This window comes from Pseudorca crassidens, chromosome 16 (genome assembly GCF_039906515.1).
Source record: "Pseudorca crassidens isolate mPseCra1 chromosome 16, mPseCra1.hap1, whole genome shotgun sequence".
Classification (NCBI taxonomy): Eukaryota; Metazoa; Chordata; class Mammalia; order Artiodactyla; family Delphinidae; genus Pseudorca; species Pseudorca crassidens.
In genome coordinates, this window is record NC_090311.1 from 32,540,940 (window position 1) to 32,568,525 (window position 27,586).

General features: G+C 40.1%; 1 long non-coding RNA gene and 1 other non-coding gene across 3 annotated transcripts; one reads left to right on the plus strand and one right to left on the minus strand.

Annotated features, from left to right (window-relative positions):
- Positions 1-1,873: 1,873 nt before the first annotated feature.
- On the minus strand, positions 1,874-27,579 carry LOC137208973 (uncharacterized). Of its 2 annotated transcripts, XR_010935853.1 has the most exons (4): positions 27,466-27,579; positions 23,686-23,850; positions 23,199-23,337; positions 17,402-22,998 (listed from the first exon to the last, which is right to left on the minus strand). It is a non-coding gene; the product is annotated as an uncharacterized lncRNA (long non-coding RNA). The 2 variants fall into 2 exon arrangements; XR_010935854.1 differs by lacking the exons at positions 17,402-22,998; positions 23,199-23,337 and adding an exon at positions 1,874-5,934.
- LOC137209528 (U6 spliceosomal RNA) lies at positions 5,282-5,388 on the plus strand. The gene has a single exon (XR_010936083.1). It is a non-coding gene; the product is annotated as a U6 spliceosomal RNA (small nuclear RNA).
- Positions 27,580-27,586: the final 7 nt, after the last annotated feature.

Sequence of the window (27,586 nt, forward strand, 5' to 3'; positions counted from 1 at the left end):
GTCCCCTGCATTGGCAGGCGGATTCTTAACCACTGTGCCACCAGGGAAGTCCCAAATTGCACGGGTTTTTGTTTTGTTGTTTATTTAAGACCCATTTATTCTCTAGTTCTGCCCACACGGAGACACCCTCCTTGAAAAGGCGTTAAATCCTTCCCTTCACTGCAACACCTTGTGCTGAAAACACGTGTTCCAAGGTTTCAACTACAAGATCCACATTCTTAAAGCACTGATTCTTAAACCTCATCTAGATTTCTCCCCTTGGATGGGGGGAGATGACCCAAACACAGCGAAGAACAGCTCAGGACTGTGGGCTCTGCTCGCCCAGAAGACTTTGCAGCTCCCCTGACCACTCGGCTGGAGCCAGGATTAAGGCCCTGAGACGAGGGGCACCTGCTGGGCTGCTGCCACCCCACCGGCCCCCAACTCCTGTCCTCTTCACTAGGCTGGCTGTTACCTCTAGTTTCCCTGGAGTTTGGGGATTCCAGATGGTCTCTGCTCACACTTCTGTATCACGCCTGCTGCCTCAGCACTGCTGATCCACACAAAAGTTATTTGATAAGCCTGCAGGTTCTTTTTCATCAGAGGACATTCTCAAGGCCATGACTTCCCCCGGCTCCCCACTGCCCTTGCCGGCAGACTGGACGTGCGTGGCCGCCGTGCTGAGTCGCTGAGTCGGGCACAACACCCTGGCTCCACTCCGGCGCACTCTCCTGGAGAACTGAGGACCGTGCCCTGGGTTCATCAGCAGGATCTGTCTTGAAGCCAGTCCTAGAGTGACAAGAGCCACACCTGCAGGTCTATTCCACTGACCAGCCGCACAGGACCGAGCTGGGCCCACGGACCTTGGTCTGGATTGTGTTGGCTGGTCATTCTTGCCTGGGTTCACAGGCCAACAGCCGCCGTCCTTCCTCTCCTGCTCATCACTGCACCAGCGGCTCACTCCTACCTGCTGCTGTCACACGCCTGGCAACCTCGTGTTCCGGGGCCAGCCAAGAACTGAGACCCCAGCAGGCCCCTAGTTCCCAGCAGGCAAAGTCCCCATTAAATTACTGCTGCTTAGCCGTGTTCTCGAGGCTTCCGAGCCGGGAAAGTGCGGAGAGCATGGCAAGCCGCGGCGCCCCCAGCCCTGGACCCGCGATGCTCCGCCGAGGCGCCGGAACCTCGCCGTACCACGCCCCCCCAACACAAGCGACCTCTGCGCCCGCCTGTCCCGCGGACCCGGGTGCGCCTCCGGCCACCGCGACCCAGGACGGAAGCGCGGGGCGCGGGTCTCGGCCGGCGGCGGGCGCTGGGGCGGGCGGGGACCCGGGCTCTGGTCCCGAGGCTGCGCGGACCCGCCAGCCCCACCTCCGTCCCCGCCGCCTGGAAAAAGCTAAAATTGCACGTTTTTAAATGGCTTTATTTTATGTGAATTTCACCCCAATAAAAAAATTTAAGTTAATGTAGGAGATATCTAGACATAAGTATAGCTGTACAATGGTAAAGATGAGGGTAGCTAAGAGAATCTAATCTCAATCGTCTGTCTTTTCAACCTTTTTCCTCTATGCCTAGAGAATTTAACCTTGCAATTTTCTTCCTGCTGTCAAACCTTCTCTAACTTATTAACTTATTTTTTTCAAGCAACCACTCTATTTCTTCCTCTGTGAAATCATACTCTTTTAAAAATACAGTTTCTTCAAATTGTTTATTTTGTTCAACTCCTTTCTCTCCCACGGTCAATAGAAGAAGGTTTTATGAACCATAATAGCCCATACAACCCTTCTATTTTATCAGTGCAGACTTCAAAATTGACACATTTATATTTTGTAACTTTGTCTACAGTAATATGTATTGCATAATAAACAATGATAGTGGTTCTTCTTAGTGATTAGTGGTTATATGTCCCACTTTCAACAATAAAACTTTCCGACTTCTCTGATAAGTAGTATCATATCCTATCTTACAAAGAAAAAAAAACTTCTTTCAAGGTGTAGCATATCCTTTCTGTGATCCTTAAGGGTCTGACATCAAAAACTTTTGATACCATATTACATTACTACAACTCAGGCATAAATAATATATCCTGGTACAGTCCTATAAATCAGATGAAATCATTATGATGAGAAGGCATATTCTTAATCTGCTGTAAAATATTAATTAATATTAATATTAAAATATGAAAAACTATTGGTATACTTGGATTCTTACATTTCTGAGAAATCTGACTTTCACAGAAATTCTCAAAACACATGTAATTAGGGTTTCCCTGGTGGCACAGTGGTTAAGAATCTGCCTGCTACTGCAGGGACACAGGTTTGAGCCTGGTCTGGGAAGATCCCACATGCTGCGGAGCAACTAAGCCCATGCGCCACAACTACTGAGCCTGCACTCTAGAGCCCACGAGCCACAACTACTGAGCCCACGTGCCACAATTACTGAAGCCTGCGCACCTACAGCCCGTGCTCTGCAATATGAGAAGCCACTGCAATGAGAAGCCTGCGCACTGCAACGAAGAGTAGTCCCCGCTTGCCGCAGCTAGAGAAAAGCTCGTGCGCAGCAACGAAGACACAACGCAGCCAAACATAAAATAATTATTTTTAAAAAGAATTTCCTTCCTTAAAACAAAAAACACGTAATTAGTCATATTCTATGTGTATGACCCAATTCTCGTTATTGAAGAGTGAAGAATGGTACCATTATCCCATACTATTATTTTGCTACAATTGTACTCAAGGAGAGTACAAAGGCCTCCAAAAAAGACCTCAAAGCTCCTCTTTCTTTAATCAACTTTTTTCTTGTTACACTGGATTTCCAAATAGCATTCAAAAGCTTAACCTTCTATCATGTTAAATCACCATCATCAACACCCGCATACACTTTTTCTCACTTAGCTGCACATTAGCAGCAACATTTAGGGAGGTTTTTTTAAAAATGCTGATGTCTGGGCCATACCCAAGACAAATTCAGTCAATATCTCTGGAGGAGGAGCCTTTACACTGGTATTAAAAGCCACTCAAGTCATTCTAATTTATAGCCAAGGTTGGAAAATGCTGCCTTATACCTATAACCTATCTCTCTCCTCCCCTGAACAAGTGAGCTGCTTTAAAAAGATGTTTACACATTGTGCACCTCCAGATGTGATACCCAGGGAAGGATACAGTGCGGCCAAGGATGTACAACCTCAGTCTAATCACACAAAATCATCAGATTAACTTGAAATGAGGAAAATTCTATTTTAAAAAATGAAATGGGGGGTACTCTATTCTTCAAAAAAAGGCAGTATCATAGAAGGCAAATAAAAGCTGTGGACAGACTTGATATTAAATAAAATTAAAACAATATGACAAGTACATGCAATACCTGCCCCTAAACTGGGTTTTGTATTAGGTAGAGAAAAGGAAAACATTCTATGAAGGACTTTATTAGATCATCTGACACAATTGTCATAAGCACAGTGGATATTTTTTTTCCATAAATTTATTTATTTATTTATTTTATTTTTGGCTGCGTTGGGTCTTTGTTGTTGCCCGTGGGCTTTCTCTAGTTGCAGCAAGCAGGGGCTGCTCTTTGTTGTGGTGCACAGGTTCTAGGCGCACGGGCTCAGTAGTTGTGGCTTGCAGGCTCTAGAGCGCAGGCTTAGGCTCAGTAGTTGTGGTGCATGGACTTAGTTGCTCCGCAGCATGTGGGATCTTCCCAGACCAGGGATTGAACCCGTGTCCCTTGTATTGGCAGGCGGATTCTTAACCACTTCGCCACCAGGGAAGTCGCAGCACAGTGTATTAAGTAAAGGTGTCAATGTAAAAATTGATATTTATAATTAACAATTGCTATATTCTGTAAGAAAATATTTATGCTCTTAGGAAATGTACACTAGAGTATTTGGGATAAAAGGCCATGATATACGTAATTTACCCTCAAATGATTTAGAAAAAAAAATTATGCATGCACACACATACACACAGAACAAGGGATAAAGTAAATGGGATAAAATGTTAACAGTGGATAAACAACAAGGTCCTATTGCATAGCACAGGGAACATATTCAATATCCTGTGATAAACCATAATGGAAAAGAATGTGAAAAAGAATAAATATATGGACAACCAAGTCACTTTGCTTAACACAACATTGTAAACTATACTTCAATAAAATTTTCTAAAATGTTAACAGTAGGCAAATCTGGGAAAGATGTATGTGTTCTTTGTACTATTTTATGTTTATAGCTTTTTGTAAGTTTATTTCCAAAAAATACCATTTTAAAGATTTCTCTATTTTCTCACTTGTCACCTGCCCCCCCCCCGCCCCAATTTACTCCATTCTAGCTTCTGTCCACAATTCTTTACCCTCATCAATGACTTCCCTGTCCCTAATTTAAGGAAAAAATGTCAGTCTCTATCTTGCTTGATCTTTCAACAGCATTCATTCTGTTAATCACTCCCTCCATTTTGGAACACTCTTTCACCTGGCTTTCAACCTTTTAAAAGAAACACTCCTTTTCCTCAGTTTTTATTATTCTATTGTTGCCATACTCTCTTAGTTTTCCTCCTACCTCTTTGGCCACTACTTCTCAGTCTCCTCAAGGGAAGAGAGAATTCTTCCTTTGTAGCTGAAATTTCCTAATGGAATAGTTCTGAACCCTCTTTTCTTCTTATTCAACCCCCTTTACCCTCGGCAATCTCATGATTTAGATGATCATCTATAAAATGGACTCTTGAATTTGTTATCTACAGCTCCAACATTATAATCCAAATGCCTTCTTGATACTTACATGTAGATATTTTTAGACATCATAAACATAACATGACTGAGTCTTTCCTAGTTTTCTTCCAGCATTCTCCATCTTAATACATACCACCACCCTCCACTCAGTTTCTCCAGGTCCTATATGCCAACTGTGTACCCAATATATCTGCTTGGTAGTCTCAAAGTCACCTTGATCCCAATATGTCCAAGTCTAAACTCATAATTGCCTTCTCCAAATCTGCTCCTATTATAATATTCCATATCTCACCAAATGACAGTACTTTAGTTCACACACCTAAAACCCAAGAGTCATCCTTGATACCTCCCTCTTTCTTACTCCTTATCCAGGTGTAGTGGGTTGAATTGTGTCCCCCCAAAAGATATATCCAAGTCCTAACCGCAAGTACCTGTGAATGTGACTTTATTTAGAAAAGGGTCTTTGTAGATATAATTAAGATAAGGCTCCCAAAATGAGATAATCCTGGATTAGACATACCCCCTCTCCTAACAGACCTAATAAATAGGTGTGATGGATGTCATTATAAAAGAAAAAAGAGGAGTGCTCACTTTGGCAGCACATATACTAAAACTGGAATGATACAGAGCAGATCAGCATGGCCCCTGTGCAAGGATGACATGCAAATTCACGAAGTGTTCCATATTTTGGGGAGGGATAAATTAGGAGTTTGGGTTTAACATATACAAACTACTATATACAAAATAGATAATCAACAAGGACCTACTGTATAGCGCAAGGAACTCTGCTTAATATTCTGTAATAACCTACATGGGAAAAGAATCTGAAAAAGAATGAATATATGTATATGTATAACTGAATCACTTAGCTGTACACCTGAAACTAATACAACATTGTAAATCAACTATACTCCAATATAAAATAAAAATTAAATTAAAAAAAATCAAATAGTGGGGGAAAAAAAGAAAGAAGAAGAGAAGACATGGAGTGTCTCCATGTCTCCACATGGAGACACTGGGAAGAAGGCCATGTGAAGATGGAGGAGGAGATTGGAGTGAGGCATCTATAAGCCAAAGGAACCCAAAGGATTGCTGATGGTGCCATCAATTAGGAAAGGGGCATGAAGTGAATTCTCTTGCAGAGCCTTCAGAAGAAACCAACTCCGCCAACATCTTGATTTCAGACTTCTGGTCTTCAGAAGAAACCAACTCCGCCAACATCTTGATTTCAGACTTCTGGTCTCCAGAATTGTGAGAGAATAAATTTATGTTGTTTTAAACCACCAAATCTGTGGCAGTTTGTTATCACAGCCTTAGAAGGCTAATGTACCAACTAGTCACTAAAGTCTGTTTGTTTTACCCTCCTAAATATCTTTTTTAAATTATATAATACAATGTTATCCACTGTAGCTCACCATGTTTTACATCAGATCTTCTGAAATTAGACAGCTGAGAGACGCTTACAAACTTTCAGCTATAAGATGGATAAGGTCTAAGGATATAATGTAAATATCCTCTAAATGTACTCACTTTACACTCTGTCTACCCACCCAGACTAAGTTACTATCATCTCTTTCCTGGGTGACAGAATTACCCTCCAACTGGTCTCTCCACATTCACTTGGGGCCACATTCAAACATTTTCCCATGCTGCAACCAAAGTACTTTTTTTTTAAGATTTTTTTTAAATGTGGACCATTTTTAAAGTTTTTATTGAATTTGTTACAATATTGCTTCCGTTTTATGTTTTGGTTTTTTGGCTGTGAGGCATGTGGGTTCTTAGCTCACCAACCAGGGATCGAACCCGCACCCCCTGCATTGGAAGGTGAAGTCTTAACCCCTGGACCCGCAGGGAAGTCCTGCCGGAGTACTTTTTCCTAGGAATTTTTTTTTTTTTTTTTTTTCTGTACGCGGGCCTCTCACTGTCGCAGCCTCTCCCGTTGCGGAGCACAGGCTCCGGACGCGCAGGCTCAGCGGCCATGGCTCACGGGCCCAGCCGCTCCGCAGCATGTGGGATCTTCCCAGACCGGGGCACGAACCCGTGTCCCCTGCATCGGCAGGCGGACTCTCAACCACTGCGCCACCAGGGAAGCCCCTGGAGTACTTTTTAATAAACACATATCTGATCATGTCACTGCCCTGCTTTTTTAGTCACCTTTATATTAACCTTTCAACTTTTTAAAAGAAACACTTTTTCCTTAGGTTTCATTTCTCTATTGTCTCTATTTTTTTCTCCTACATTTTGGCTGTTTCTTCTAAGTACTCTTTGGGAGGGTTCCTCTTCCTTACTCCAAATGTAAGTGGCTTCCTATTCTCTTAAGGCCAGAGACAAAATCTTTTTCATGACCTACAAAGCTCTTCATGGTCTGTCTACCTATCTAGTCTCCCCTCCCACTTCTCTCCTAAACTCCCTGAACTTCTGTTGTGTTGGTCTTCTTTTTGTCATAGTTACTACAAAGCTCCTGGTGCAAGCTTCTATATCTAGGTTGTTCTCCATGATGACCTGGGTCTGTGTTATGCTGATTTTTATCTGCCTCTCCAATCTCATCTCTCATTTCCTTTCTCCTCACTCAGCATTTTTCACATCAACTTTTCCCTGTTTCTGAAATTATGTGCTCAGCCCCTTCTCCTTAAGGGTCTTTGTGCATGTTGGTCCCCCTGCCTAGAAGACTCTTCCCCACCTTGTTAACCTGATTAACTCCTACGCTTTTTCAGGACTCAGTTTTAATGTCACCTCCTCAGAGAAGCCTTCTCTGATCTCCACTCCAATTGCTTAGACTCCAGTTATATGCTTTCATAGCACCTTTTTTCTTTGTAGTCAGTATCACAGCTATAATTTTATATGTATATATATAAATATATTTGGTTGGCATTTGTACACACACACACACACACACACACACACACACACACACTACACTACAAGCTCTATGAGGGGAGGGAGTATGGCTGTTTTGTTCACCTTCTTAGCAATAGTATCAACCACAGTGCCAAGAACATAGTAGCAATAAACATTTATTAAAAGAATACATGAATAAATGGGTGAATAAAACTACTATCAAATATGTGTCTAGTTTCCAGGAAATTCCCAACTCAACAGATTAAGCATATCTATGATCCTCAAGACCATAATCCAAAAACTGCCTGATGCTGATTCCTATTTACACTCTTAAACGCATGCAATTTCATTGTCCATGGATGAACGTTTAACCTAAAGATGGTTCGTTTTGTATGAGTATGCACTAGTGAAACCTAAAATAACTATAGGTTGTCCTCACTATATACAGATCTGAAAGCTGAGTCTTTGATGACAAACTGACTAAACAAAATTGTGGTCAGTATGTCCATTTGAAAATTGGCTGACAAGATGTGGAATAAATTTGGTATCAAAATCCAAATAAAGTTCTGTGAAACAATCTTCTGTGTGCCTATGTGACTTGGATTGCTGCTGAAATCATCCTCAACTTCCACAAATGATTTAAATTCCATGCATGCCTGGTAAAGCCTCAGCCAGTAAGAGAAGGTGACTAGGACTAAGGTTGTGGGTTATAGTTAGATAACAAGTATTGAGAATATGTGTATTGCAGATTAACCAGAAGGGTGAGACACATGTGGGAAATGCATGATAGTAAGATCACAAAGCAGCTGCTGTTTGGTAAACAACAGCGGGCCAGCCACAAACCAAGGGACTGATGAGATGCTCTAGAAATGCATACTGATCCTTTGGGGAAGCAAACTGATACCACATATCAAGAGGCACTGCAATCCTACTCCTGGGAATCTGTCATAAGGAAATAATTCAAGAGACTAAAATAAAAGCTATAAAAAGATGCTTGTAACAAAATGCTTAATAGTTAAAAATTAGAAATTACTTAAATTGTCAATAATATGGGAAGTGTAGGAAAAACTAGGTATATCAGTGAAATATTATGAAGATAATTAAAATGATAAAAATACAGAAATATGGGGAAATTTTACAAAATAATATTAAATAAAAGGTAGAGATACACAATTGCGTATCATGATTATAATGACATATAAAATCTGCATCTCTAGCTTGATAATGGTCAAAAAGGATAGATATGAAGAGAATGATGGAGTTTTTTGGATTTTTATACTTCCTTTTATGATATTTTAAAATTGATTAAATGGCAATTCTTTAAAAGAATAGTCTGAAAAGCACTTCCAACTACATGTCATAGCTATGAATTGTGAAGAAGCAAGAGTTGCAAGTATTTTTTACGCTGCAAGAGGGCATTCAGCTACAGTTGGAGAAAAAAGCATCTACAAGCCTACATTTAAAGACTATGCACAGACTTACAAAAACAATGACCTGTTCTGCAAATAGTTGGTACTGCTATAATCAAATGAGAGTTTTTACATAAATTCACTATAAGGAGGACTAACATTTGTTAAGTGTTAGTATTTTCAGAAACGTTTGGGGCCAGACCTGAAGTAGGTTAAATATTTCTCATTTTTTCAGTGATGTCTGTATTTTGATAACAAAAGTATAACAGGAAGCCATTTTGCAATAAAACATAAACAGAAAAATCTTTAAAAAGCCACAATCCCTCTACCCAGCACTAATCAAATTCAATACTAATTGAATACTCTTTTATAGATAATTTAATTTGCTGTGTTGTTTCCTAATCTGTGGATGAAAATAAGCTTATTTAACCAACCCCATTATTGGACATTTTGATGTCTCCCAATTGTTTACTGTTATAAACACTGCTGCAGTTTGATTCATTGTATATAAATATCTGTACATATCTTTGGCTATTTTCTCAGGAAAATTTATCAGAAATGGAATAATAGGGGAAATCATATAAATATACATTTTTTTATTAGACTTGAAAGCCAAAGATTTTGCTTTCCTTTACATGTTTTTTTCCTATGTCCAATTAAATCTCCTTTCTATCCATTAAATTCTCATCCATTATCCAAAACCCAGTTTTGTGACTTCCGTGGTGGCACAGTGGTTAGGAATCTGCCTGCCAATGCAGGGGATACGGGTTTGAGCCCTGGTCCAGGAAGATCCCACATGCCGTGGAGCAACGAAGCCTGTGCACCACAACTACTGAAGTCCGTGCGCCAAAACTACTGAAGCCCACACGCCACAACTACTGAAGGCCACGCACCACAACTACTGAAGCCCACGCACCTAGAGCCCGCGCTCTGCAACAAGAGAAGCCACCGCAATGAGAAGCCCGCGCACCGCAACGAAGAGTAGCCCCCGTTGGCTGCAGCTAGAGAAAGCTTGCTGCAGCAACGAAGACCCAATGCACCCAAAATTAAATAAATAAATAAATAAATGTATACAAAACCCAGTTTTAAGCTCTATTTTCCAAGACAATTTCAGTGAGTACTCCAATGCCCACTGATCTCCCACATCTTGTACTTTTACTTATTTTGAAATAATTTGAGACTTATAAAAATTTGCAAAAACAGCACGAGGTATTTCCATATGCTCTTCATTTAGATTCCCCAAATATTAATATCTAACGTAACCACAATACAATTATCAAAATAATGGGGCTTCCCTGGTGGCGCGGTGGTTGAGAGTCCGCCTGCCGATGCACGGGACGCGGGTTTGTGCCCCGGTCCGGGAGGATCCCACATGCCGCGGAGCGGCTGGGCCCGTGAGCCATGGCCGCTAAGCCTGTGCGTCCGGAGCTTGTGCTCCGCAGCGGGAGGGGCCCCAACAGTGAGAGGCCCGCGTACCGCAAAAAAAAAAAAAAAAAAAAGGAAAAAGAAACATTGCTATCATACTATTACCTAATCTATAGACCTTACTTAAATATTTCATTTTGTCCCACTAATGTTCTTGATCTGGTGCAGGATCAAGCATTCCTTTTAGTTTTCATGTCTCCTTCTACCCCTCCAATGCAGGAGTTTCTCAGTCTTTCATGACCTCAGGGCTGACTCAGGGCACAGGGCCCTGCCCTGCACATTTGATTTAATACTGTTATTGTTGTCTTGAAATTCTTTATTATTTTTAAAGAAATTTTGAAAATTTCACATTTGAATTTTACCAGGGCTCGGTAAATTATGTAGCTGATTCTGAATGACCTGGACACTTTTGAAGAAGATTGGCCAGTTGTTTTATAAGATCCCTCAGTTTAGGTTTGGTTTCATTGTTTCCTCATATTCAATTCAGGTTATACATGTTTAGTAAGAATACTACCGAAGTGATGTTGTGTTCTCATCCATTGCAGCAGGAGGCGCATAATACTGGTTTATCCCAATACTTGTGATATTAACTTTAATAATTTAGTCAAGATGATGCCTTCCAGTTTTCTGCACTGTGAAGTCACTATTTGGTCCTTTGATACACATTTTCAAATTGCTTTGTGAAAAGGTTGTACAGTTTTACATTCCCTACCAGCATTGTGTGTAAGCACCCATCTTCCTGAAACCTCACCAAAGATAGATTGTATCTCTTTAAAAAACTCCCCAACTTTATATCAGTAAAAGGACTTCTCTTAATTATTTCTAACTACTTTTCTTTGAAAAGTACTACCGGACTTCCCTGGTGGCACAGTGGTTAAGAATCTGCCTGCCAATGCAGGGGACATGGGTTCGAGCCCTGGTCCGGGAAGATCCCACATGCTGCGGAGCAGCTAAGCCTGTGGGCCACAACTACTGAGCCTGTGCTCTAGAGCCCGTGAGCGACAACTACTGAGCCCACGTGCCACAACTACTGAAGTCCACATGCCTAGAGCCCGTGCTCTGCAACAAGAGAAGCCACCACAATGAGAAGCCCGCACACCACAATGAAGAGTAGCCCCCACTTGCCACAACTAGAGAAAGCCCAAGCGCAGCAATGAAGACCCAATGCAGCCATAAATAAATAAATAAATAAATAAATAAATAAATAAATAAATTCATTTAAAATAAAACAAAGAAAAGTACTACTAATGAAGCTGGACCTCCCTCCCCCACCCCACCCCACTCCCATATTAGCCATTTACATTTCTTCTTTTGAGACTAAGTAAACAATTTCTTTGTCCAACCTTCTTGTAGTCCACCTTAGTGATTAGATAATCCTAAGAAATATTTGTGAGTTGAAAGGGGATCATGGAGAAGTATACAGATTATGGGCACAGGGTTTTAAATGTTTAGGAAAAGTAAACAGAAACCTCCTTTAGAAGATGACAATTATCTTTAGTATACAACTGTGTGTTGTAAATTCCTGAAGGGGAATGTGATAAACTGGATCTGGATCTAGGCTACTGGGGGAAAGGAGAACCCCAGTGGCTTACTCACAATGGATGTGTGAAGGATAAAAGGGATACAGGAGAAAATAGAATTGAATAGAAGATTCTAGGATGCTCTGTTGGAGAGCAGTGGGGATGAGGTAATCATAAAACAGAAAACCCCTGATAATTGAGTTATTCTGATGATCCAGCTGGCATGACTTAGTCAAATCAAGTATGTGCATAACCTATGACCCAGCAATTCCACTCCTGGTTATACCCTTCAAAGGAATTTCTCACTCGTCCCTAAGAGGATATGTTAGAGGATGCTCATTAAAGTGTGCCAGTGTTGTTGTTGCTGTTCTTGTGTGAGGTGGAAAAGAATTGGAGACAATTCTGAATTGGAGTAAATGTATAATAATCAAGATGAAGAACTATGTAACAAATAGTAACAACAGATTAGATATACACAGAGCATGATTAGTATACACAGATATACACAGAACAACTATGTTAAAAACAGTGCCAAGTGAAAAAGAAATGAGAATAATAATACAATATCATTTACATAAGTTAATAACACATACATAGAAAACAAATATACCTTTTTTCAAGAACATGAATTTAAAAAATCTGTATTAAAATGGTTGCATATGGAAGAGAGAAAGGAATTGCTAAAAGGGGATAAAACTGAGTATACTGATAAATAAAAAATGTAACAGGGGACTTCCCTGGTGGTGCAGTGGTTAAAAACTGACCTGCCAATGCAGGGGACATGGGTTCGAGCCCTGGTCCGGGAAGATCCCACATGCCACGGAGAAACTAAGCCCGCACACGCCACAACTACTGAGCCTGTGCTCTAGAGCCCGTGAGGCACAACTACTGAGCCCACATGCCACAACTACTGAAGCCCGCGTGCCTAGAGCCCATGTTCCACAGCAAGAGAAGCCACCGCAACGAGAAGCCCACACACTGCAACGAAGAGTAGCCCCCGCTCACTGTAACTAGAGAAAGCCTGGGTGCAGCAACGAAGACCAAATGCAGCCAAAAATAAATAAGTAAATTTTAAAAAATCTTAAAAAAAATGTAACTGAGAGTCTTTGCATGGATGAATGACGATAATGTGTCAAGAACTGAGGAAGGTGTTAACTCTCTGCATTAAAAGAATAAGAAAGAAATAAGGGAAGGGAGGAAAGAAAGAATGGAAGAAAGTAAGAAGAAAAAAAGAAAAAGCAAGAGAGAGCAAACTGACCAGTAATAAGCCTCTGCTCCCTTGGATCACAGGGCTTTGCATATGCTGTTTCCATTTGCTAAAAATTCTAATCATGACCACCACCACACACAGACACACACACACACACACACACACACACACACACACGCACACAGAGTTAATTCCTCTTTCCTTCAGATCTCAGCTCAGTCATCATTTCTTTAGTAAAAGCCTCCTATGACCTCTCTGATGAGGCCACAACATCCGCCTATTATTAATATAATAGGTCTTAACACTGTATACTCTCTTTTCTGGCACTAATTACAACAAAACGTTTTAGAATTAGAAAACTTTACATTTATTTGTGTGGTTCTTTGACTAATATCTGCTTCCCACTAGTAGACCAAAGCCCAACAAAGGCAGGGATGGTATCATTTTCTCGTTCTCATGCCCTGACACTGGCTGATAGAGAGTAAGAGGCCAGTTAATATTTGTTACATAAGTGAATTAATAAAAGGGTAAATGAATGAACTGACAATAAAGATTGGAAAAGAGAAAGTGGAAGAACTATGAAAATACCCTCACAGAAGGTCTTGAAATTATTTACCATAAAGAAGGAGGGACTGCTTCTTAATTTTGCCACACCTTTTGCATGCCAGGTGCCATACACCATATCACTAACAGGTAAGTATTGTTACCCTCATTTTATTTTTTTATTTTTTATTTACTTATTTTTGGCTGCATTGGGTCTTCGTTGCTGCACGTGGGCTTTCTCTAGTTGCGGTGAGCAGGGGCTACTCTACTTCGCTGTGGTGTGCGGGCTTCTCATTGTGGTGGCTCCTCTTGTGGAGCACGGGCTCTAGGCATGCAGACTTTAGTAGTTGTGGCACGTGGGCTCAGTAGTTGTGGCTCACAGACTCTAGAGTGCAGGCTCAGTAGTTGGGGTGCACGGGCTTAGTTTCTCCGTGGCATGTGGGATCTTCCTGGACCAGGGCTTGAACCTATGTCCCCTGCATTGGCAGGTGGGTTCTTAACCACTGCGCCACCAGGGAACCCCTCCCCCATTTTAGAAGGTAGTTAAAAACTAAGTCTTTCTGCCCTCAATGTTCATGCTTTTTTCCATATACCATTTAGGATGTGGGGATTGAGAGAAACTGGAAAAGGGGAATATTCACCAAGAGTGCTGAATAGAAGGCAAAGGAAAAAAGAGATGGAGAGAAAACAAGGGTTTAGCAGAATGCAAGAGGATACTAAGCTAAAAAGGGAGATAGCTACCAAAACACTACTTTTGACCTAAAGCCAAAAGTGATTGATCTGAAAGCAGTTCACCCTTGCGATGGAGAGTAAGAATAGGCTGAACTAGAGTAGAAGCAAGAAGAACTACAATTCTACAGCCTATGGAAGGAAAAACCACATTCACAGAAAGATAGACAAAATGAAAAGGCAGAGGACTCTGTACCAGATGAAGGAACAAGATAAAATCCCAGAAAAACAACTAAATGAAGTGGAGATAGGCAACCTTCCAGAAAAAGAATTCAGAATAATGATAGTGAAGATGATCCAGGACCTCGGAAAAACAATGGAGGCAAAGATTGAGAAGATGCAAGAAATATTTAACAAAGACCTAGAAGAATTAAAGAACAAAGACCTAGAAGAATTAAAGAACAAACACCTAGAAGAATTAAAGAGCAAACAAACAGAGATGAACAATACAATAACTGAAATGAAAAATACAGTAGAAAGAATCAGTAGCAGAATAACTGAGGCAGAAGAACAGATAAGTGACCTGGAAGACAGAATGGTGGAATTCACTGCTGCGAAACAGAATAAAGAAAAAAGAATGAAAAGAAATGAAGACAGCCTAAGGGACCTATGGGACAACATTAAACACAACAACGTTCGCATTATAGGGGTCCCACAAGGAGAAGAGAGAGAGAAAGGACCCAAGAAAATATTTGAAGAGATTATAGTTGAAAACTTCCCTAACATGGGAAAGGAAATAGCAACCCATGTCCAGGAAGTGCAGACAGTCCCAGGCAGGATAAACCCAAGAAGAAACACACTGAGACACATAGTAATCAAATTGACAAAAATTAAAGACAAAGAAAAATTATTGAAAGTAACAAGGGAAAAACGACAAAAAACATACAAAGGAACTCCCATAAGGTTAACAGCTGATTTCTCAGCAGAAACTCTACAAGCCAGACAGGGCATGATATACTTAAAGTGATGAAAGGGAAGAACCAACAACCAAGATGACTCTACCCAGCAAGGGTCTCATTCAGATTTGATGGAGAAATCAAAAGCTTTACAGAAAAGCAAAAGCTAAGAGAATTCAGCACCACCAAACCAGCTCTACAACAAATGCTAAAGGAACTTCTCTAAGTGGGAAACAAAAGAGAAGAAAAGGACCTACAAAAACAAACCCATAACAATTAAGAAAATGGTAATAAGAACATACATATCAATAATTACTTTAAATGTGAATGGATTAAATGCTCCAACCAAAAGACACAGGCTTGCTGAATGGATAAAAAAACAAGACCCATATATATGCTGTCTACAAGAGACCCACTTCAGACCTAGGAACACATACAGACTGAAAGTGAGGGGATGGAAAAAGATATTTCCATGCAAATGGAAATCGAAAGAAAGCTGGAGTACCAATAATCATATCAGATAAAATAGACTTTAAAATAAAGAATGTTACAAGAGACAAGGAAGGACACTACATAATGATCAAGGGATCAATCCAAGAAGAAGATATAACAATTATAAATATATATGCACCCAACATAGGAGCACCTCAATACATAAGGCAACTGCTAAGAATTATAAAAGAGGAAATTGACAGTAACACAATAATAGTGGGGGACTTTAACACCTCACTTACACCAATGGTCTGATCATCCAGAAAGAAAATTAATAAGGAAACACAAGCTTTAAATGACACAATAGACCAGACAGATTTAATTGATATTTATAGCACATTCCATCCAAAAATAGCAGATTACAGTTTCTTCTCAAGTGCACATGGAATATTCTCCAGGATAGATCACATCTTGGGTCACAAATCAAGCTTGGTAAATTTAAGAAAATTAAAATCATATCAAGCATCTATTCCGACCACAACGCTATGAGATTAGAAGTCAATTACAGGGAAAACATGTAAAAAACACAAACATACAGAGGCTAAACAATACGTTATTAAATAACTAAGAGATCACTTAAGAAATCAAAGAGGAAATCAAAAAATACCTAGAGACAAATGACAATGAAAACACGACGATCCAAACCTATGGGACACAGCAAAAGCAGTTCTAAGAGGGAAGTTTATAGCAATACAACCTACCTCAAGAAACAAGAAAAATCTCAAATAAACAATCTAATCTTATACCTCAAGGAACTAGAGAAAGAAGAACAAACAAAACCTGAAGTTAGTACAAGGAAAGAATTCATAAAGATCAGAATAGAAATAAATGAAATAGAAACAAAGAAAACAATAGCAAAGATCAATAAAACTAAAAGCTGGTTCTTTGAGAAAATAAACAAAACTGATAAACTTTAGCCAGACTCGTCAAGAAAAAGAGGGAGAGAACTCCAATCAATAAAATTAGAAATGAAAAAGGAGAAGTTACAATGGACACTGCAGAAATACAAAGCATCCTAAGAGACTACTACAAGCAACTCTATGCCAATAAAATGGACAATCTGGAAGAAATGGACAAATTCTTAGAAAGGTATAACCTTCCAAGACTGAACCAGGAAGAAATAGAAAATATGAACAGACCAATCACAGGCACTGAATTTGAAACTGTGATTAAAAATCTTCCAACAAACAAAAGTCCAGGACCAGATGGCTTCATGAGTGAATTGTATCAAACATTTAGAGAAGAGCTAACACCAATCCTTCTCAAACTCTTCCAAAAATTGCAGAGGAAGGAACACTCTCAAACTCATGCTATGAGGACACCATCACCCTGATAGCAAACCAGACAAAGATACTAAACAAAAAGAAAATTACAGACCAATATCACTGATGAATATAGACGTAAAAATCCTCAACAAAATACTAGCAAACAGAATCCAACAACACATTAAAAGGATCATACACCATGATCAAGTGGGATATATCCCAGGGATGCAAGGGATTCTTCAATATACGCAAATCAATCAATGTGATACACCATATTAACAAATTGAAGGATAAAAACCAGATGATCATCTCAATAGATGCAGAAAAAGCTTTTGACAAAATTCAACACCCATTTATGATAAAAACTCTCCAGAAAGTGGGCAGAGAGGCAACCTACCTCAACAGAATAAAGGCCATATACGACAAACCCACAGCAAACATCATTCTCAATGGTGAAAAACTGAAAGCATTTCCTCTAAGATCAGGAATGAGACAATGATGTCCACTCTCACCACTATTATTCAATATAGTTTTGGAAGTCCTAGCCATGGCAATCAGAGAAGAAAAAGAAATAAAAGGAATCCAAATAGGAAAAGAAGAAGTAAAACTGTCACTGTTTGCAGATGACATGGTACTATACATAGAGAATCCTAAAGATGTCACCAGAAAACTACTAGAGCTAATAAATGAATTTGGTAAGGTTGCAGGATACAAAATTAATGCACAGAAATCTCTTGCATTCCTATACACTAACAACGAAAGATCAGAAAGAGAAATGAAGGAAACAATCCCATTCACCATTGCCACAAAAAGAATAAAATGCCTAAGAATAAATCTACCTAAGGAGGTAAAAACCTGTACTCAGAAAACTATAAGACACTGATGAAAGAAATCAAAGATGACACAAACAGATGGAGAGATATACCATGTTCTTGGATTGGAAGAATCAATATTGTGAAAATGATTATGCTACCCAAAGCAATCTACAGATTCAGTGCAATCCCTATCAAATTACCAGTGGCATTTTTTACAGAAGTAGAACAAAAAATCTTAAAACTTGTATGGAGACACAGAAGACCCGAATAGCCAAAGTGGCCTTTAGGGAAAAAAACGGAGCTGGAGGTATCAGACTCCCTGACTTCAGACTATACTACAAAGCTACAGTAATCAAGGCAATATGGTACTGGCACAAAAACAGAAATATAGATCAATGGAACAGGATAGAAAGCCCAGAGATAAACCCACGCACCTATGGTCAACTAATCTATGACAAAGGAGGCAAGGATATACAGTGGAGAAAAGACAGCCTCTTCAATAAGTGGTGCTGGGAAAACTGGACAGCTACATGTAAAAGAATGAAATTAGAACACTCCCTAACACCATACACAAAAATAAACTCAAAATGGATTAGAGACCTAAATGTAAGACCAGACACTATAAAACTCTTAGAGGAAAACATAGGAAGAACACCCTTTGACATAAGTCACAGCAAGATCTTTTTTGATCCACCTTGTGGAGTAATGGAAATAAAATAAATAAATAAATAAATGAGACCTAATGAAACTTAAAAGCTTTTGCAAAGCAAAGGAAACTACAAACAAGACGAAAAGACAACACTCAGAATGGGAGAAAATATTTGCAAATGAATCAACGGACAAAGGATTAATCTCCAAAATATATAAAGAGCTCATGCAGCTCAACATTAGAAAAACAAACAATCTAATCAAAAAATGGGCAGGGGCTTCCCTGGTGGCGCAGTGGTTGAGAGTCCGCCTGCCGATGCAGAGGACACGGGCTTGTGCCCTAGTCCAGGAAGATCTCACATGCCGTGGAGCGGCTGAGCCTGTGAGCCATGCCCGCTGAGCCTGCGCATCCGAAGCCTGTGCTCCGCAACAATGAGAGGCCACAACAATGAGAGGCCTGCTTACCACAAAAAAAAAAGAAAAATGGGCAGAAGACTTAAATAGACATTTCTCCAAAGAAGACATACAGATGGCCAAGAAGCACATGAAAAGCTGCTCAACATCACTAATTATTAGAGAAATGCAAATCAAAACTACCATGAGGTATCACCTCACACCCGTCAGAATGGCCATCATCAGAAAATCTACAAACAACAAATGCTGGAGAGGGTGTGGAGAAAAGGGAACCCTCTTGCATTGTTGGTGGGAATGTAAATTGATACAGTCACTATGGAGAACAGTATGGAGGTTCCTTAAAAAACTAAAAATAGAATTGCCATATGACCCAGCAATCCCACTACTGGGCATATACCCAGAGAAAACCATAATTCAAAAAGACACATGCACCCCAATGTTCATTGCAGCACTATTTACAATAGCCAGGTCATGGAAGCAGCCTAAATGCCCATCAACAGATGAATGGATAAAGAAGATGTGGCATATATATACAATGGAATATTACTCAGCCATAAAAAGGAACAAAATTGGGTCATTTGTAGAGACGTGGATGGGTCTAGAGACTGTCATAAAGAGTGAAGTAAGTCAGGAAGAGAAAAACAAATATTGTATATTAATGCACATATGTGGAACCTAGAAAACTGGTACAGATGAACTGGTTTGCAGGTCAGAAATAGAGACACAGATGTAGAGAACAAATGTATGGACACCAACAGGGGATAGTGGCAGGTGGGGTGGGTGGTGGTGTGATGAATTGGGAGATTGGGATTGACATATATACACTAACATGTATAAAATAGATAACTAATAAGAACCTGCTGTATAAAAAATAAATAAAATAAAATTTAAAAATTCAAAAGAAAAACACAAAAGAATAGGCTGAACTAATATTATGCAGTGCCATCCTGAGATTTAAAATCTAGATGCATGGGTCTTACATTTCAAGCGTCTTTAGGGGCCAGTAAGGCTGATGGATATCAGACAACAGGAAGTAGTGGGGCCTGTGCGGGAACCGAGACTGAATAATGAGTGTACGCCCTACCTAAAGGCATTAAAAAATCAGTGAAAAATATCACACAAACATACACAATTTTAACCAAACAAAACTATTCCTCTGGCAGAGTCTAGCCCATGAGCCTCTAGTTTGTGCCCCTGTGACTGCTCTAAATTCTAGAGAAAAGAGCTGACCATGTCAAAGAAATAAGTAACAGAAAACATCCAGAAGAGCTACAGTAATCAAAATCTACAACAAGCAAATGGGGTATATAAATTTATACCTAGAATTCATCTTAATCCATCAGTTAAATTTAATCCAAAAAACAGTAAATATTAATTGATTATTTGTAGATACAAAGTAATGACCTAAGTGTCTGGGGTTAAAAGATGGAATATGTTACTACTTCTGTACTTTGGTATTTAGTTCTCAGTTCGGGTCCCACAAGGTTTTATGAATGGGCAGTTACACAGGTTACAGGTTACAAAATAACCTTTATTGTCTGCTCAGTAGAAAAATCAGTCCCTCATCCTGTCCATGATTTAAATCTCACCTACATGTCCATTCAGCTTTAAACCTATCATAGTCATGTAATGTCCTGTATCCTAAAATTGTCTCTTGTCTATCTATATAAAAATTCTGATTTCTTTAGTCTTTGGTGATAATAACTTGTGTTTGAATTCAAGTGCCTACTCAGGTCCCAGTAAAGATGCTCAATAAATGTTCACTGAACCCAAAAGTAATGTTTTTGAAATATGTCCACAAATATTTTGATATTTTCTCTTCAAAAAAGTGAACTCTGGGAATTCCCTGGCAGTCCAGTGGTTAGAAATCCACACTTTCACTGCTGAGGGCATAGGTTCAATCCCTGGTCGGGGAACTAAGATCCCACAAGACACACAGCGCAGCCAAAAAAAAAAGAAAAAAGTGAACTCTAACTCCCCTATCATTAGGAGTGGTCTGAATTAAGTGACTCTCTTTTAATAAACTGAACAGTGGAAGTGATGACTTCCAAGACTAGATCTTAAAAAGGCAGAGTTTTCTTCTTGCTCTCTCTTGGATAACTTGCTCTGGGGGAAGCCAGTTGCTGTGTCATGAAGACATTCAAGCAGCCCTATGGTAGTGAGAAACCGAAGCTTGCTGCCAACAGCCAGTAAGGAACTGATGCTTCTTGCCAAGAGCCATATGAGTGAGCCATCTTAGAAGTTAATCCTTGAGCCTCAGTAAAGTCTTCATACGACTGCAGCCTTGACCAACAGCTAGATTGCAACTTCCAGAACCAGAACCGTCCTGATAAACCACTCCTAAACTCCAGACCCACAGACACTATGTGAAATAATAAATGTTTATTATTGTTTTAAGTTGTTAACTTGTAGGGTAATTTGTTAAGCAGAAATAGATAACTCATACGCCTACTGAAATTATCATCATGTTATGACATACACACGTCTTATGTCTAAAACCTAGCTGTTTTGGAGCCTCTTTCACTTACCTTCTTCCCCTCCTCCACTTCCCATTTTTGCCACCTCCAGAAGCCACCCATTCCCCTTTTTCTGAATATTAAAAAGTCCTAAATAGAATATTAAAAAGTCATTTTGCTCCTAATGGGCCCAAGAGAGGGATTGCTCAGGGTCAGATCTTTATCTTCTTTCTAATGTGACAGATGTTGGAGGAGATATTTTGGATCATCCAGACCTCTCATCAATCTATTCATAAATATCCACTTAGTTCAGTTATGTATCCATTTATTTACCCGAGAGGATTTTAATTATAATCAGCAGTGTCAGCTTGGAAAATGAAGGAAAGCAATCAGAAGCATAAATGCCACCTAAACAGGTCTTTGGAGTGTATGTGGATATGCCCATAAGTGGAAGTATTTTCAGACTTGTGACCAGGGGAAGGACTTGACCTTTGGTGATAGATGGAGTAGAAAATATTACAATAGGCAGGGGTAGCATTGTGAGAGGTGTGAAAATGATATACAGGATACCTTAGATGTTAGTTTCATTCTATAGTCTCTTCCCTGCTCAGTATACTTCCCAGCAGCTTTAGCACAGAGGCTGAGACAATGTGTCCTTGTTTTACAGAATATTGTTTTACAGAGAGCTCCTAGCAGAGTCTGGTACAGAGAGGAGAGGGAGCAACTATTGCTGCCAAAGGGAGTATCAGAAACTGGACATGACTTTGTGCATGGAAACTACTTCCCCTTCCCCACAGATTTTTGAAAGCAATGAATAAATAAAGAGTGGCTCTGAACAGCCAATGCAAGTAAAGAAAGAGGAAATGTCAGGTCTTAGAAGTTTATCAACAAAAGTCTTAAATAAAAAAGAACACATATCACAGTCCTAGGAAAATCCCTCTTTAATTGTTTCCTCATCTATATTATTGCAGATTAGAGAAAAAAAGCTTAAGGCATTTGACCTCTTTTGCTGAAAACCACTCCCACTGGTGGGACTGGCATCTTATTACACTTCTCACCTGATACAACAATGACTTGACTACACTATAGTATCTAATCCTCAGATTTATTAACTTTAAAATGGAGCCAATATTTATCTCATAAGATTATTGAGGATAAAGTAAGATAATTATATTTAGGGAAATATAAAAAGTGCTTCATAAGTGATAATTGTCTTAGGTTGGGGGTCCCCGAATCTGACCCTGAGTCAAGGTGTTATGAGTTGAATTGTGTGCCCCATAAAAGATATTAAAATTCGCATCCCTGGTACCTATAAATGTGACCTTATTTGGAAATAGGGTCTTTGCACATGTAATTAAAGTTGTGATATGGTCATCAGAGTGGGTTCTTGATCCAATATAACCAGTGTTCTTATATGAGGGGAAGACGGCCACGTGAAGACACAGAGACACAGGGAGAATGCTATGTAAAGATGGAGGCAGAGACTGGAGTGACGCATTTACAAACCAAAGAATGCCATGGGTCGTCAGCCATCACCAGAAGCTAGGAGAGATGCATGGAAGAGACTTTTCCTCAGAGCCCTGAAGAGGAACCAATCGCACCAACACCTTTACTGTATTTCCAACTTCTGGCCTCCAGAACTGTGAGAGAATAAACTTCTGTTGTTTTAAGCCACACAATTTATGGTACTTTGTTACAGCAGCTCCAGGAAACTAATACACAAGGATTTGAGAGTATGTGGTTTATCTTGAAGGAGAGACCTGGAACCACTGATAGCAGAGTGGGGAAGTGAGACTGGGGAGAGAAGGCCAGTAACAGAGTGGGCTGATGGGTAAGTTACCTCTGCAGGTGGGGCTCAGCCCTTCTGTAGACTCCTGGAGACAATGTGGAAGATGCCTCCGAGTTGTCCTGCTTCTCAGGAGTGAGGACATTGGTATACTTATTAGTATAAATGTTGGTATATTAGTGTTCTATGGCCGCTGTAACAAATCACAAATTTGGTGGCTGAAAACAACAGAAACTTATTCTCTCACAGGTCTAGGCGTCAGAAGTCCGAAATCAGTATCCCTGGAATCATGCAGTCAGCAGGGTCACCCTCCCTCTAGAGGCTCTAGGGGAGAATCTGCTCCTTGCCTCTTCCCCCTTCTGATGGCTGCTGGCACTCCTTGACTTGTTGCTACATCACTACACTCTCTGCCTCTGTGGCAACGTCTCCTCTTCTGTGTGAAATCTCTCTCTGCCTAGCCCGTAAGAATACATGTGATTGCATTTAGGGCCCACCTGGACACTCAAGAATCATCTCCCCATCCCAAGATCCTTAATCATACCTTTGGCTCTACAACATAAAATTCAACAGTTTCAGGGCCTGATGTCTTCAGAGGACATTTTCCAGCCTGCCACAGGTGGTATATGTATATATCCTTCAGCTTCCATTTGTCATTGGTTGAAGGCTGCTCTCAGGGGTGAAAATTCCTCAGCACTTCTGTCCTGTCCTGCAGGGGTTGAGAAAAACTCAGGTGAAAAGTTGCAAGCCCTTGCAGAGGACTTCTTTCCGGCATGTATGGAGGAAGTGCTGAGAGGATGTCAATGGGATGACAACAACAACATCTGCTACGTTATTATTTTTTGTTATTATTTAGGTTTTTGGTTAATTTTAAATTGAATAATTAATCATTAGTTCTAATTATGGTTATCAGCTATTTTAGCCTATTTTCTGATGACACACAATATAAATTATTTGCACTATCTGAACTTAGAAAATATTATCCCACCTACCTGAACTTTGTCATTTCTACAAGGGTCCACTTAAATATACATTGCTCTGTCCTTTCCTCCAAAGCAGCTTTCTTTTATTGTTTTTCTTTTTTTAGCACCTGTGCAATCTCTTATTAATCTCTATTTGGTCATGCATAATTATCTTTCTCAACTATATATATATATTCCTCAACTATATTTTAGCATTGACGAAGGTAGAGGAATGACATGTATATTTTCAAATTCTTGATGCTGGGATTTTGGAGACTTATAATTATAATCTGGTACCTTTAGTAATTTTTCATAAGGAAATACGAAGCATCTACTTTGAACATATTACATGCTTTTAGTTTCTTCAAGGTCCCTTCTTATAACATATACATTATCTTGTGGGACAGGAAACTCTGAAGCCTTATTGTACTTTGCCCACTTAGTGACAGTTTTCAAACCAGTTTGTTTATAGAAAACAGAACTGTAATATGGTGAATGGCCGAGAAATTCCTGGCTTATTTCTAAAGATCTCTGGAATATCAGGATTCTGGCTGTGGGTAAATGAATGAAATAGGCAACGTTGGAAGAGGTACAAGTGAAAAATATAGTATCATTTTGAACATGGTGATCTGAAGTTCCATGGTTATCTTCTGGAGATGTCCAGGAGGTAGGTGGTTACATGACTGAAGCTTGAGGGAGAGATATGGACCGGATGAAAGATTTAGGAATCTCTTTGCATTAGGTAGATGGATGAGATCACACCAGAAGAGCAAGTAGAACATAAAGAGAAGTAGAAAAGTGGGCCTGGTACTTCCCTGGTGGTGCAGTGGTAAAGAATCCTCCTGCCAATGCAGGGGACATGGGTTCGAGCCCTAGTCCGGGAAGATCCCACATGCCATGGAGCAACTAAGCCCGTGCACCACAACTACTGAGCCTGCACTCTAGAGACCATGAGCCACAACTACTGAGCCCGTGAGCCACAACTACTGAAGCCCACACACCTAGAGCCCGTACTCCGCAATAAGAGAAGCCACCGCAATGAGAAGCCCGCGCACCGCAACGAAGAGTAGCCCCCGCTCGCTGCGGCTAGAGAAAGCCCGCGCGCAGCAACGAAGTTCCAACGCAGCCAAAAATAAATAAATTAAAAAAAAAACTTAATAATTGTGTCTGAGATAAAAAAAAAAGTGGGCCAACAGTGGAACCCTGAGAGTCATCTACATTGAAGAGGCAGGAGGAAGAAAGAATGGAAGTAGGAGAACCTGGGGAAGAGGCTGTTAAGGGAGCCAAGGGAGTCAAAATTCTAATGTGAGAAAGGAAAAATGCAGCAGAGAGATCTAATAAAGTTAAAAAAAGAAAAAAAAATGATGTAATTCTGTGCACACTTAAAAAAAATTCACAACAACTTGGAGGTTCTTGGTGATCTTAATGAGAGCAGTTTCAGTGGAATGTTATGGGCAGAGTTTCAAAAGGGCTCACAGGAAACTCTGGGTATGATACCTGTGAAGCTACTTTGGGGTAGTCCAGTGACCCCCTCTTAGCTCAAGTGTCCAGGAAAGCTATGGAAGATCCAAGAGGATCTAGAGCCCAAACTGAGCTTAGCAGTGATTTGAGTGAATGGGAAATGACACAAAGCTGGGGACGACATAACTGAGAAACCAGAAGATTACATTAGTAGGAATCATGTAAACTTCCATTTGTTAAGTTTGCGTTTAAATAACAGATTGCTCAAAATCAAGGTGGGAGAGATTTAGCTTGGCAACAACTGTTTAAAAATGATCCAAAGATTTCTGGTTGATTATAAACTTAAAACGGGCCAAGAGTATAACTTAATTCTTAAAAAGGCTAGTACAGGCTTGGGCTGTGATAACAGAGAAGAGGAAGTGGAGATAAAACTAGTTTTTGCGGTTTTTGTTTTTTTCTAAGTAAAGACAAACAGGGAAGGAGGAAAATAAAAAAGAAATTAAAAGGAGATGGAGTCATTAGGAAAAAAATTAAGGACGGAAGAGATTTCAGTATATTTATTGGCCAAGGGTAAAGATCCATTAGGGAGAGAAAGAATACAGGAGAAAAGGGATAATTAGCGATACATGGAGTCCGATGAAGCTGGGAGAAGTTGGTTTTGAATGGAAATGGGGATGCCTCACCCTTGGAGAGACTGGATGGAAGGCTGAAAGGATGGGAGTGACCACAGATAAGCTGTTATGTTTGGGAAGGAATTCAGCCACTTGGGAAGAGTACAGGATAATGTTCTCAGTTTGCTTGATGAAGTAATATTCCAGTGGGATAGGTTCTGCTGTTTCTGAGAGTGTGTGTAAAGAAGACAGAGCAATGGGGAAATTGGGGAAGTTGGAAGGGAGGGTAAGAAGAGTTCTGGATAGAATGGGATTCTTGATCTTTGAAGGGGGATCCAGAAATTGGCAGGTTTCCTCTCAGTCTCTATAAGATCAACACCCACTAGGGAGGTCAGATTCTTTGGAGCCTCTGCTGGCTTTTCCCCTCTGGCTCAGGACTGCTAGGCCAGACTCTGTCAGGGATGTGCTCAGAATCACAGACTTAAAAAAAAAAAAATCTTAAGTGGAATTTTAAAATTTATTCATGAAAAGAAGTCTTTGAGAGACAATCATTTTGAAAAACATACTCTTATTCTTGCAATGTCTAAATCGTCCTGTTAAAACTCATGACTGGCGGAATTACTAAGCAGACAGTATAATTTACAGAAAAGTAATAGTTGTAAGATACTGAAATGCAGATGAATCTCACTGGTATAACTCTTAATCAGACAGTGGTTAAAATTAAGGCAAAAAGTGTTTCAAAATAAAACATTAAGAATCATGGACTTTTCAATATCCTGGTTGTTATATCATAGCTTTGCAAGATGTTACCTTTGGGAGGAACTGGCTAAAGGATATACGGGATCTCTATTATATTTTATAACTGCATGGAAATTTACAATTGTCTCAAAATAAAAAATTTAATTAAGAAAAAAAAGAATCATAGACTTTTGAGTGTCGAAAGGTCATGAGAAATCATTAGCCGTTCCACAAACGCGCCCAGAGAGCTTGTCGAAGGCCAGGCGAGGGGCGGGTACTACACGAAAGAAATAAGCTCTTCTCTGTCCTCACGACTTTACGTGAGGAAAGCTGACTACAAAACTCAGCATCTATAAAAGAAAGATGAGACGAGCTACATCCTACAACAAGCTAAACATGAGGAGACGTACAAAATGAAGACAGGGATTGAAAAAAACAAGTCCTTTCGTTCTGAGGGGAGAAGCCCGATTTCCTTAAGAATTTCAAAGAAACAGAGCAAGAGTCAAAGATTCAAAGACCCTGTGAGGTGAACCCCACCCTAGGACCATTCACCTTTGGCGATTCCCGGTTCCGTGTGTGCTCACGCGCGCGCACGCCGCGCCGCCGCCGACCCAGGGACGCGAGAACGTTACCGCGAAAGGGCGCGTGCCCGATCCTGTCTACGGAAGTCCCG